Raw genomic sequence first — 13,660 nt, forward strand, 5'->3', positions numbered from 1 at the left:
CTGAGTGCAGGACTGACTTGTCAGCCCTGGTGAAGGAAGGAGTCCAAGGAGCCCCAGTCTCAGCCAGAACAAAGGCCCTGACTTCATCTTCAGGTTCGGCCTCTCCAGCCTTTTTCCCTCTGCTTTTAGAAGGGACCTTGCCCTTGCCAGAGGATGGGGGGTTGAGGCGAGATTTCTTCATTGGTGGTTCCTCAGCCTCCACCTCACCCTCGGTAGATCTAATAACGACCAAGGGTTGGGCATCTACGGCTTTCTTTTTAAAAGCCTCAGCCCTCCGTATCTCCTCCTCAGTCATGGGGAAACTGTCAAAGGATGGTAGAGACAGATCCATGAGGTCTGCAGCAACAGCACTGGAGGCAATATCCTTGAGGTTTGAAGAAGTTAGCAAGTCCTCGATAGGCGAGGGGTCACTCCAAACTCGTTCCTCAAGAAAAGAAAGTCTGTTCCTTGCTGCGGAGGATAGGAATGTAGCTGAAAAAACACCAAGAAACTCATAAGTACGGCGAACCATTAAGACTTGGCAAGGAAAACAGCCAGAACACTTGGTATGAAGGGAGGTTAAGTATTCTATACCTAATTTCCCGAACTTGCGCAGGATGGGGAGCGTAATTGATTGGGGCACGAACCATTTTCCTTTAACTATAACCATCCTTTCTTTCCACTTCTTCTCGGATGAAGGAAGGTTCGTGCATATCCTCTGATGAAGGGGAGAGGTAAAAAAGAAGCGACCAGGCTCGGTCCCATGCTTAGATATATTGTAAGTAAGCAGAAGGTCGGCAAAGGTCAAGTCCATAGCCTCTAATTTCCGGCGCACCAACAGTGCCGAAAGGATGCGAAAGAAATTAGGATTTACCTGAAGGGGGGCAAGACCTAACTTGTTGAAAACTAAATGATAGAAGGGATGAAGAGAGAACCGGAGGGCGTTAAGATGCCCTACCGAAAGAAGCAATTCACTCTCTTCAATTCCCTCGCCGGAGGTAAAATCGGCACCCTCGGGATATTCTGTAATTTCTACTCCCTCAGGAATATCAAATTCTTCCATTACCGAAGCAATAGAGAACTTGATGCGGCGAATAGAGATGATTGCTTTCCTCTCTTCATGAGTGAGAACATAATCAGAGCCTGAGGTGGATGTCTCAGCTGGAAGGGGGGAAGTACCTAATTGATTCAACGAAAGACGATCTGTAGAAACCCTAGGAGGGGGAGCCCTAATGCAAACGGGGGAAGATGAAGGTGTGGATTCAGAATCCCCAATGTCTATACGTTCGGGAGTAGATGAAGTACTCATAATGAAAGATTGAAGAGAAAGATGCGAAAAAAAAAAACTAACCTGACAAAGCGATGGAATGAAGAACGCAGAAGTACAGCAAGGGCGAATGTAACTCTTGCAAAATCTTGTATGACAGAGTAATAATGAAAGATCTCGAACCGTTTCTGAAGCAAAGTAAAAAACCGGTTTCAATTCCCTCTTTAATAGGAGCCGTCACTCAATTAAAAATGAAATTTGGGGCAAAGTGTGGAGGGAAAAAAACTCCCTCCAATAAAAAACGCACACGTCATCACTACACATATCTACATTCCAAGGACATATAAGGCCCATCATGCTCAAGCCCAAATTAAGGGTATTTATAACCCAAGACCATTGTTATTTGTCCTCCAACCTCCATCAAGGCCGAATCAAGAGGTCATCAGCCCAACTTGTTAATATTTAACATCCGGTCCGTTACTCAAGCTCAGCCGGATCAAAGTATGTTCAGCCCAGTTATTCAAGAATGCACACGTCCTACCAGTTGAAGGATTTACCGTAGAAGGAAAATTCTGAGATAGGAAGTTCTGTACAAGGTAAGTTCTATGTATGAAAAATTAGACAATGGAAAGAACTCTATTAGTAAATAATGTTTATATAGAAAGAATTGGAGGGCAAGCAACGCGAGTCCTACCATAATTTTACAATCTTTTGTATATAAATAGAGGCTTAGACCTCCAATAAAGAGATCAAGCAATTCTACGCTTCTCTATACATTGTTCTTATTTATTCTTATTGTTTTTTGAGTGAGTTATTTTATTTTTCTCAATTATTATTGGTTGAGCGAAATTTTGCACCTACAGGGTGGAAAGGGCAAAAAAAAAAAAAAAAAAAAAAAAAATTTGGAATTGGTTTAACCGATAAGAAAATAGGTAATGATTATTTTTAAAAATTTTAAAATTTTAAATATGTGTCTAGATTATATTGAGTCACATCAATTAGGAGGATGAACATCCTATTTATGTGGAAGGAAAGATTAATCCTATAGACTATGGTTGATTCTTTATAGCCAAAATGTTCACCATAAAATAGAAAATAAAAAATGAAACTTATCCAATTAATGATTTGATATAACTAGAACCCTAAATTGAAGGTATGATAGACACGTTTAGATTAATATAATTAGGGAGTGTGAATCAGGTCTATACATAATTGAAACTATGCTAAGTGCTTAAATGTTGCACATTTCAGCACCTAAGCTAAGGTATTTTAGTCTTTGCATCTATCTTAATTTTATGTTTTAGTCATAATTTATGTTTATGTGTGTTTCAGGGTAATAAAGTTAAAATGAGCTAAGAACGGTCCAATTAAGCCTTTTTGGAGTTAAGCAAAGATTTTCAGACAATAGCACAAAGCGGTCAATTTCGGGCCTTTGATGATGTTCCCAAAGATGGAGAAGCAAACCAAATAGCTCGGGGCAAAAATGGAGCTGAATAAGGCTTAAAGGAATTTGTCAACTCTGGGGCGATCGATCCCCCCTGGGGATCGATCGCCCAGGACTTAGCAACATTACAGTTTTTATTTAATTTTTGGGCTCATTTTGGGAACTGTTGGGCTTTAATGAGATTGTTACTTAAAGCCCAGTGAGCCATTAGATTAGGGTTAGTTTTAGTTTTTATTTAGGTAAAGATTATTAGAAAAAAAAAAAAAGTTTTTTTTTATTATTATTTTTCTGTATCGTAGTATCGTATTTTCTCTTTGGAAAAACACGCGAAGAAAGGGAAAAAGCAAGAACAGGCTAGCGTTTGGAAGAAAAGTTCAGAGAAGATGAAGCAGATGATGGGGATTGTCCTGTCTTCGACTCCATCAACCATGAGTGGCTGATTCTTCTACTTAGGGTTGGATAAACCCTAAGCATGTAACCTATTCTCTCTCTCTTTTCATACTTTTTGGGGATTAATTTATGTAATTAGTGTATAGTCTTGAATATTATGAATTAAATTCTTCCAATCGATTATCTGTATTAATCTCATATTGTCTTATGTGTGGTTGTTTGATAAACAAATTTTACACATGAATTCTTTGTTAATTGATTCTTGTGATGGCTATGCATGGTATTGCTTAGTTGTAATTGTGTTTCAAATTGATGAAAAATGCTTCCATTTGATGGATGGTACTACATGTTTAGGTTAAATTGTTGTCTAATTAGTTTTAAATTCATGTTTAATTAGTTTAATTTAAGTTTAATTAATTTAATTGCAATTCAATTATTAGGTAAGTAGACCATCCATACTTATGTTTGAATTCCATACTTTTTGTCACAATTACATTATCTTCTAGATTAATGTGTGTTAAATTTGTAACTTGGATTGATAAATCATGCTTTGAATGGGTGAATTGCACTACACTTAGTTTAATTGTCATTAGGTAGTTGATTCATGCTTGAAATTGATGGTTTACACTTTTCATTGCACTTGTTAGCCACATATAGATTACATAGTATTATTTCCCCAATTAGTTGAAAGTGAGTAAGTTAGGGAATGTGCTTCGTGGTGAATCCTACACCCTAAGTCTCTTTCCAATCTCTTAAACTCTATTTCTTTATTGCAATCATTTAGTTTAAAATTAGTTTTAATCACAAACAAAACCCTTTTGGCAATCACATAAGCATTAAAGTAGAATTCAATTATGGAAAACCTATAATTGTTTAGATCTCTTGGGACGATCCCTGCTCACTTCATACTCCATAGTATAAGTGTTTAGTAGTTTTATAAATTTTAAAATATGGTGCCCACTTGACATTATTTCTAAACCTAAAGTGTTGTGCATTATTTTGTGCACACGCTCGGTCGCACCATAGTTTTGGCGCCGTTGCCGGGGATCTAACGGTTTTGAAGAATTGAATTAAACATTAGTTCTTTGTTGATTGTCTACTTTTAAGTCATTTTAATTTTTAATTTTTTTTTTTATTTGATTTGTCAATTAGGTACTTGAAGCAAAGTGGAGCAAACGCTGGACTTAGAAGCAATTAAAAAAAAAATTGAAGTTGCTTAAGGACCATCTGTAAGTTCTCTTTAATTTTAGTACTTTAATTGTATACCAATTTGCATGCTTTGGACAGCCCAAGTGGAGGCTTAAATTGAATTGTTTTATTTTTAAGTCCAAGCATACCTTCTTGTAGAAGGCATCGGCCCGTGTGGAGGCATTTATTTGTTTTAAGTGCATTGATATTATTGAGGAGTTTGGGAACATCGTATGTGGAGGTTGAAATTTTGAAATGTTGGTGTGTTGACTTGTTCTAGTGCATGCATGGTCGTAGATCACTTAATCGTCCTCTTGCTCCTGTAAATCAAAATCTCGAAATTTTTCTTCGGCGTTTAAGAAGTAGTACTAGGGATAGTCATCTTAATCTTTTAAATTTTGATCTTCCATCACCTTTAATGGAAGATCCAATTGAAGATCCCATTGTAGATCTTGGTCATGTGGATCATAATGGTGTACACCACCCACCACAAGTTCATATTGTGGATCCTCAAGGTGTGCATCCACCCTTGGGAATGCCACAACCAGTTAATCATGCGGTGCAACAACCTAATCTAGGGATGCCAAGACCAAATGTTGTTCCCCCAATTGGTGAGCAACAACAACAATATGTTCAAATAGCATACCCTCAACAAGGTCAAATGGCATATCATCAACAAGGTCAAATGCCATATCCTCCTCTCAATCCTCTCAATCCTCTAATGGTCCTTAGGGATCGTTACACTCCAAATCAATATAATGCACCTACTTGCATTCAATTGCCAAATTTTCATGCTCATCATTATGAGATTAAGGCTTCCACCATTAACATGTGCCCCCTTTTCTATGGGTTGAGCAATGAAGAGCCTTATAAACATTTAGATGAGTTCTTGGAAGTTTGTTCCACCGTGAAAATCACGAATGTTCCGGAAGAAGTCCTAAAAATGAAGTTTTTCCCTTTCACTCTTCGGTATAAAGCTAAATATTGGTTCAACAACTTGCGGCCAAATACAATCACCTCTTGGGCACAATTGCAACAAGAGTTCTTAAAAAAATATTACCCCGCAAGTCGAACTGATGCCATGAGAACTTCCATTCGTGAATTTAAACAACAAGAAGGAGAACCCCTTCATGAAGCATGGGAACGTTTGAATGACTTGCTACGGAAGTGTCCACATCATGACATTCCTAAGTGGCAATTAGTTCAATGTTTCTTTTAAAGTTTATCCGATGCCAATAAGGGCATTGTTGATGCTTTTTGTGGCGGAAGCTACATTGAAAGAAATGAAGATGAAATTTGGCAACTTTTCAAAAAAATGAGTGAAAACTCAATGTATAGATCTTCATCTTCTAGGGGTAGTCACCTAGCACATATGGGAGGAAAGAAAGCTATAAATCAAATAGACTCTTCTATGAAAATTGCCGCTGAGGTCAAAAATCTTACTCAAAGGTTTGATATATTCCTTTTGAATCAAGGTCCGGCAACTCAATCATATCCTCACCATTCCAATGAAATGTGCATGACTTGTTCTAGTTACACTCACCACACTTCAAATTGCCCTCTTGGACAAATTATACCAAGTGAGTCTCAAGAACAAGCAAATGCTGCTTTCATTCATCAAAGGAACAACCTTTATTCCAATACTTACAATCCGGGGTGGAAAAATCATCCAAACTTTGCATGGAGAAATCAAGGAGACGGTGCAAACCCTCCTCAAAATCAAGGTTACCAAGCAAAGTATGTTCCCCCACATCTCCAAAATCAAAATCAGAATTCTCAAGGTTACCGTCCTTCATTCTATCCTCAGAATGTGAATCAATACTCTCAACCTCAAGCATCAAATCCTCAGTCCTACTCTCATCCTCAAGCATCAAATTCTTAATCTTACTCTAATCCAAATCAAGCGCCTCCTAAAAGTTCAGCTTTTGAGGACAAAGTCTTACAGGCTTTAGGTAATCTTCAAAAAGATAATCAACTGTTTCATTCTCACTCTCAATCAATTACAAAGCTTGAAGCTCAAATTGGGCAATTAGCTAATTCTTTAAATGTGAGAGAGAAAGGTAAGTTGCCTAGTCAAACTGAGACCAATCCTAAAGGGCAATTTATGGCGCAAGCAAGTCCTTCATCAGGATTTTCTAGGAATGAGCAAGTTCAAGCAATTACTACCTTGAGGAGTGGTAGGAAAGTGGATAATAAGGTAGAGGTACCTAAGGAGGATAATGAATTGGCACAACCAAGTGGTTGCATCCATCCCATTCCAAATTCTATTCCAATTTCCTTTGATGCTAGTGGTTCCAAAAAGGACATTCCATTATCTTCATCATCATCTCCCCAATTAGAGAAGCCTTATGAGCCAAAAGCTCCATTTCCTCAAGCTTTGAGAGAGACTTCATCATTTGGGAGACAAGAAGGAAAAATTCATGATATGATGGAAGTGTTTAAACAAGTGAAAATCAATCTTCCTCTTCTAGATGCAATTAGGCAAATTCCACCATATGCAAAGTTCTTGAAAGACTTGTGCACACAAAAGAGGAAGAGCAAGGGAAGGGACCTTAAGAAAGTGCTTTTAACAGAACAAGTGAGTTCCATCATTCTTTCTAACACTTCTCCTAAGTTCAAGGATCCGGGTGCTCCGACTATTTCTTATGTTATTGGAAACCAAGAGGTTCGTAGAGCTTTCCTTGATTTAGGTGCAAGTATCAATCTCATTCCATACTCTGTTTACTTGCAGTTAGGGTTAGGGGACTTGAAGCCAACATCGGTAGTAATCCAACTAGCCGATAGATCAATTAAGAAACCAAGGGGAATTGTTGAGGATATTCTAATTAAGGTTGATAAATTTTATTTCCCGGTTGATTTTGTGGTACTAGATACTGAGCCAGTCCCTAATCTCACCAATCATATTCCAGTCATCCTAGGAAGGCCATTCCTTGCCACTGCCAATGCCACCATTAATTGTAGATTTGGCATTATGGATATCTCATTTGGCAACATGATGGTTAAGCTTAATGTATTCAATGCGAGTCAACATTCCACAGATGAAGACGAGTGTTTCCTAGTGGATGTCTTGGATGAAACCATAGAGGAGACTTTTCCCTCTATTCTATCTAAGGACCCTCTTGAGGCGTGCCTTTGTGAAATGTTTGAAAGTTGTGGTTTTGACACAGAAAGATCCATAAGTGAGGTGAATGCTTTGATGGACTCTGTGGCCACTTTGGATTACCCACATTGGAAAAGCAAGAAAGAACCTCTTCCTTCACTCTCTAGTACTCCACCAGTTCCATCTCTCATCTCTCCTCCTATTCTTGAGCTTAAGCCTCTTCCATCAAATCTAAAATACGCCTTCTTAGGCCCAAAAGAGACTCTTCCGGTTATCATTGCTTCCAATCTTGAAAATGACCAAGAGAATGATCTTTTGTAAAGCTAACAAAGAAGCCATTGGATGGAGTGTGGCTGACCTAAAAGGCATTGACCCTTCTATTTGTATGCATCGCATACACATGGAAGAGGATGAAAGGCCATTTAGGGATGCTCAAAGGAGATTGAACCCAAATATGAAGGAAGTTGTCATGAAGGAGGTTGTGAAACTTCTAGATGCAGGAATCATTTATCTTATCTCTGATTCCAAATGGGTTAGTCCAACTCAAGTGGTTCCTAAAAAGTCAGGAATCACAGTTGTTGAAAATGCTAAGGGTGATCTCATCTCGAAACGCACCGCCACTTCATGGCGTATTTGCATAGATCACCGAAAGCTGAATTCTGCCACTAGGAAGGACCATTTTCCATTGCCTTTCATTGACCAAATCTTGGAAAGATTGGCTGGGCAACAATACTATTGCTTCCTAGATGGTTACTCGGGGTACAATCAAGTGGCCCTAGATACATTGGATCAAGAAAAGACCACATTCACATGTCCTTTCGGTACATTTGCTTATCGACGGATGCCTTTCGGATTGTGCAATGCTCCTGCCACTTTCCAAAGGTGTATGATGTCAATTTTTTCGGACATGGTAGAGAAGTATTTAGAAGTCTTCATGGATGACTTCTCGATTTTTGGGTCCTCATTTGATTCGTGTCTCCAAAATCTTAAAAAAGTGCTTCAAAGATGTCGTGAGACTAATCTTGTGTTAAGTTGGGAAAAGAGCCATTTTATGGTTCAAGAAGGAATCGTGCTTGGACATGTCATCTCTAAAAGAGGAATAGAAGTAGATAGAGCGAAAGTTGAGCTAATTTCTGAATTGTCTCCACCTACTACGGTGAGAGAAATCCGCTCCTTTCTAGGACATGCCGGTTTTTATCGCCGGTTCATCAAAGACTTTAGCAAAATTGCTAGACCCTTGTGCAACCTTCTTGCCAAGGAGACTTCATTTGTCTTTGATGAAGCATGCCTAAATGCTTTTCATCAACTTCATACTCTTCTATCATCCGCTCCCATCATGCAACCTCTAAATTGGTCCTTACCATTTAAGATTATGTGTGATGCTTCCGACTTCGCAATGGGTGCTGTTTTGGGGCAAAGGGTAGGTAAACTACCATATGCTATATACTATACGAATAAGACTTTCTCAGGTGCCCAATTGAACTATTCTACCACCGAGAAAGAGTTACTTGCCGTAGTATATGCCCTTGATAAATTTCGATCATATCTCTTAGGATCCAAGGTAATTGTGTTTTCCGATCATGCCGCTCTTAGGCATCTTTTAATGAAAAAGGAAACCAAACCTCGCTTGATAAGATGGATTCTACTTCTTCAAGAAGTTGACTTTGAAATCAAGGATAAAAAGGGCTCCGACAATGTCGTTGCCGATCATCTGTCTAGATTAATGGTTGAATCTTCTCCAAATCTTGAAATTCATGAATCATTTCCGGATGAACAACTCTTTCAAATCTCAAATGGGACGTTGCCTTGGTTCGCCGACATTGTTAACTATCTTGCAACCAGCAAACTTCCCATTAATTGGTCAAAACAAGAAAAGGACCGATTCTTTGCTAACATCCGGAAATACTATTGGGAAGATCCCATTCTGTTTCGTTATTGCCCGGATCAAATCATCAGGAGATGTGTGCCGGAAAGTGAAGTTCCGAACGTCCTTGCGTTTTGTCACACACTTGCTTGTGGTGGGCATTTTAGTGGAAAAAAGACCGCTTTGAAGGTTCTTCAAAGTGGGCTCTTCTGGCCCACTATCCACCGAGATGCCTATAACTTTTGTAAGGTGTGTGTTCGGTGTCAAAAGTTGGGATCAATGTCAAAGAGAGACATGATGCCCTTAACTTCAATCTTTGTAGTTGAAATCTTCAATGTATGGGGCATAGACTTTATGGGACCATTCCTAATGTCTTATGGCTTTCAATATATCCTCGTTGCCATTGATTATGTTTCAAAGTGGGTTGAGACTTGTGCTACCAAAACGAATGACCACTCCGTGGTAATTGCATTCGTTAAATCAAATATCTTTACTCGTTTTGGTATGCCAAGGGCTATGATAAGTGATGGAGGAAAACATTTCTGTAATCAATTCTTGAAACAACTTTTCTTGAAATACTCCGTCACACATAAAGTGGCCACTCCCTACCATCCCCAAACAAGTGGGCAAGTCGAGGTGTCAAATAGGGAAATCAAGCATATTCTTGAGAAAACTGTCAATCCGACCCGAAAAGATTGGTCAAGAAAATTGAACGATGCTTTGTGGGCTTACCGGACAGCTTACAAGACTCCAATAAGCATGTCTCCATATAGAATTGTTTATGGGAAGCCTTGTCATCTTCCGGTTGAGTTAGAACACAAAGCACTTTGGGCAATAAAAAGGCTCAACTTTGATCTTGATAAGGCTGGAAAGGACCGTTTACTCCAACTCAATGAGCTAGAGGAATTGAGAAATGATGCCTATGATAGTTCAAAAATTTACAAAGCAAGGACAAAAGCATTTCATGATAAACATATTGTGAAAAAGTCCTTTGAAGCTGGTCAAAAGGCTTGGTTATTCAACTCCATGCTCAAATTTTTCCCTGGAAAGCTTCGAACCAAATGGGAAGGCCCTTATCAAATTATCTCCGTCTCACCTCATGGGGCGGTTGAACTTAAAAATCTAAAAGATAAAGGGACCTTCAAAGTTAATGGTCAAAGGCTTAAACCATACATTGATGGACAAAATTTTCAAAACAATGTGGAATCTGCCCTCTTGGTAGATCCCATTTACTTTGAAGATCGAGAACATCTCACGTCTTTCTAGCGACGTTAAACACTAGTTGTATCGAGTTTCTCCTTCGTTGCATTTTAATTTCCATTTTATTATTATTTTATTTTTATTTTTCCTTTTGTACATTTATGCATTTTTAAATTTAAAAAAATAAAAATAAAAAATTGTAAATGAGTAATGTAGGTTGGTGTTTGATTTTATTTCTATTTTATTATTATTATTTTTATTATTTTTGTATATATTTCATGTTAGTTTTGATTTATTCAAAAATATAAAAAAAAAAAAAAAAAAATTTTTAAAAGTATTAATTAGTATAGGTTGATAAGTGATTTTATTTCAATTTTATTTATTATTATTTTTATTTTATTTTTTATCTATTTTTCATTTTAGTGTATATATTCTTTTTAGCTTTATTTTGTTTTATTTTTTTTGTTTATTTTATTTATTTATTTATTTTTATTTTTTTTCAAAAAAAAAAAATAAATTGAAAAAATTGAAAAAAAAAAGAAAAAAGAAAGATCAATCCTAAAATGGGTAGGAGATCGATCCCATTTTCTTGGCAGAGAGCAACAAAAAAATGGGCCAAGTGGATTGATCCCCCGTCCAAAGGGATCGATCCCATTTTACTTATGTTTCTCCCTTCTCATTAAACATATGTTTCTCCCTTCTCATTAAACAGTGAAGGGGACATTTTTTTGCCTAAAATTGTCGATCCCCCGTCAAACCAGATCGATCGCCCCTTAGCTTTGTTGTGCCCTACCTTCAATCTCCAAAATACATTCCTCTCTGTTCTCCCAGTTTCGAGTCGTCACTCTAAATTTCCTCCTGGCGTTCACGGTGTACAGGAACCCACAATCTTCCGCTGATCTCTTCTCCTCTTCCACGGTGTCGCGGTTGTTAAAAACGGCGCCATGGTTCTGAGTTCTTCTCCGCCGACGGTTTGAGTTCGCCGTTGGTTTCGCCTTTTATTCGCCGTCGCAGCTGGGTTCTTCCGGCGAGCTTCCCAGCGATTCACGGCTGTTCGCGAATCGGCTGTTCCTTCCGGCGATTCAGATCGCGGCTGCGTCTTCTAACAGCGATCACGGCCGGTTCGTCCTCCGGCGTCGCGGTTGGGTCATTCTCCAGCGATCTCGGATAAGACGCTGTTCTGCGTTGCCTCTTTCATTGTTCTTCAAGCACTGCGCCTGGGTCATATTCCGGCGTTGAGTTTGGGTCGCCGTTCTCCAGCGATAGCATCAAGGTCGCTGTTTTTCTCCGGCGATTTCGACTGGGTTTTCCTTCGGCCGCCGGTTTGAGACTCGTCCTTTATTCTCCAGTAATCGTGGCTGGTTTTTCCGGCGAGTGGCTGGGTTCGTCATCGATTACAGCTTCGCAGTTCTTCTCCGATCGCTGCTGGGTCGCTGTTCTCCGGCGAATTTCGGTTGCGTCTCGCCGGCGGCTTTTGATTAGGCTTTCTCCGGCGAGCTTGTGTTATTAAAAAAAAAAATGGTGTCTGAGCCATTTTTCCAGCGTCGCAACTGGGTTCATTTTTCCGGCGTCGCGGGTTCGTTTCTCGCCAGCGAACAAGGCTGGTTCTTCTCCGGCCACGATTTCCGGCGGTTGGTTCTTCCAACAGCGGTCGCGGCTGTTCATCTTCTCTGGCGAGCTTTTGGTTTCGCCGTTCCAATTGATACATACAAAAAAAAAAAAAAAAAAATTTAAAAAATTAAAAAAAATTAAAAAAAATAAATAAATAAATAAATAAAAATAAAAAATAAAAACATAACATAAAAATTTTAATAATTAAAAAGTATATATATATATATATATTTTTGAATTGATTTATTAAAAAAAAAAGGTATATAAAAAAATAAAAAATATAAAAAAAAAGAGTAGCATTGATGTTTAAAAAAAAGAAAAAGAAAAAAAGCTAAGTAGAATTTGTAGTAGTGTTTTTAGTTATTTCTTTCTTTATTTATTTTTGATAAAAGTAAAAAAAAAAAAATTAAAATAAAATAAAATTTCAGTAACATTCTGTCTTGCTAGAGACGTTAAATTTAGCCCATTTTTCTTATTTTATTTTGTTGGTTGTATATACATGTTCTTTTCCTTTGTAAAAAAAAAAAAAAATTGAATTGATTTATTTTAGTATATATTTATTTCTTTTTAGTTTAGTATATATATATATATATATTTTCTTCTTTTTAGTTTAGAATATTTTTCTTTGTGTTAAAAAAAAAAAAAAAAAAAAAAAAAAAAAAAAAAAACTGGAAGATCTATCCCATTTTGAAATTAAAAAAAAAAAAAAACATATTACAAAAATTTCAAAAATATGTGTCCCCGTTATGCCCTTCTGTTTAGTTATGCATGTTTTCATCTTTTACAAAGGGCTTGATATCATATCTCTTTACATCTTATTCTATATTGTTTTGGAATGTATGCTTTACTTATTCCATTTGATATTTGCTGTGAGTTGCTAGTGTGGCTTTTCTAGTTGGTTTTTGCATCCAAGTTTGGGGGAGACCTCTTTCGTCATGGATCATTGCCAGGCGTCATTAACTTTTGCCATCACGGTATATTCTTTCCATTTCTTTCATTGTTCTCATTGCACATTGAGGACAATGTGCAGTTTAAGTTTGGGGGTAACGTAGATTTGTTACATTCTACTTTAAGTTGAGCTTTAAATGCATGATTGAGATTTGAGATATATTTGGCAATGATTTTGAACTTTTAAAGCATAGTACCTTTAAAAAACAAGTTGTTAGAGTCTAATACTTCTTATATACTCTAGGATGCCATTTAGGGGTAAATTTTAATTTTTGACATCATGTTTGCTTTTGTGGTACACATCATCTTGTTGGTTGAAAATGTTTTGAGAGTTGATTCTAGAATTCTACATTTGCACTTGCGCACACTAGCATTCAATTTATGGGGTACATGCTTAGTTGATTATTGTCTTGGTTTGTTCCAATTGAGCTAGTATTCTTTGAAAACTTTCATTCTTGATAAAATGACCTTGCAAAGAAAAGAAAGAAATAAAATAAATAAAAAAAAAAAATTGCATTCTTTCAACATGTCTACTGATTAAAAAGGAAGACAAGGGAAGAATGTAAGATGTATGATTAGTTTGAGTTCGTAGCCTAGCCATTCCGAGTCATTACGCCCTTAGGAGTGTCTTTACACTTAACGCCCTAAGACCATCTGGTTTAGGAATCG

At 37.5% G+C, this 13,660-nt stretch overlaps 1 non-coding gene across 1 annotated transcript; it reads right to left on the reverse strand.

Moving 5' to 3' along the window:
- Positions 1–5,346: 5,346 nt before the first annotated feature.
- Positions 5,347–5,453, reverse strand: LOC132315249 (small nucleolar RNA R71). The gene has a single exon (XR_009483608.1). It is a non-coding gene; the product is annotated as a small nucleolar RNA R71 (small nucleolar RNA).
- Between the last annotated feature and the right edge of the window lie 8,207 nt (positions 5,454–13,660).

Source organism: Cornus florida, unplaced genomic scaffold (assembly GCF_030987335.1).
Source record: "Cornus florida cultivar Cherokee Brave unplaced genomic scaffold, ASM3098733v1 CherokeeBrave_3.0.0_Hap2_Chr06, whole genome shotgun sequence".
In the NCBI taxonomy this organism is placed as follows: Eukaryota; Viridiplantae; Streptophyta; class Magnoliopsida; order Cornales; family Cornaceae; genus Cornus; species Cornus florida.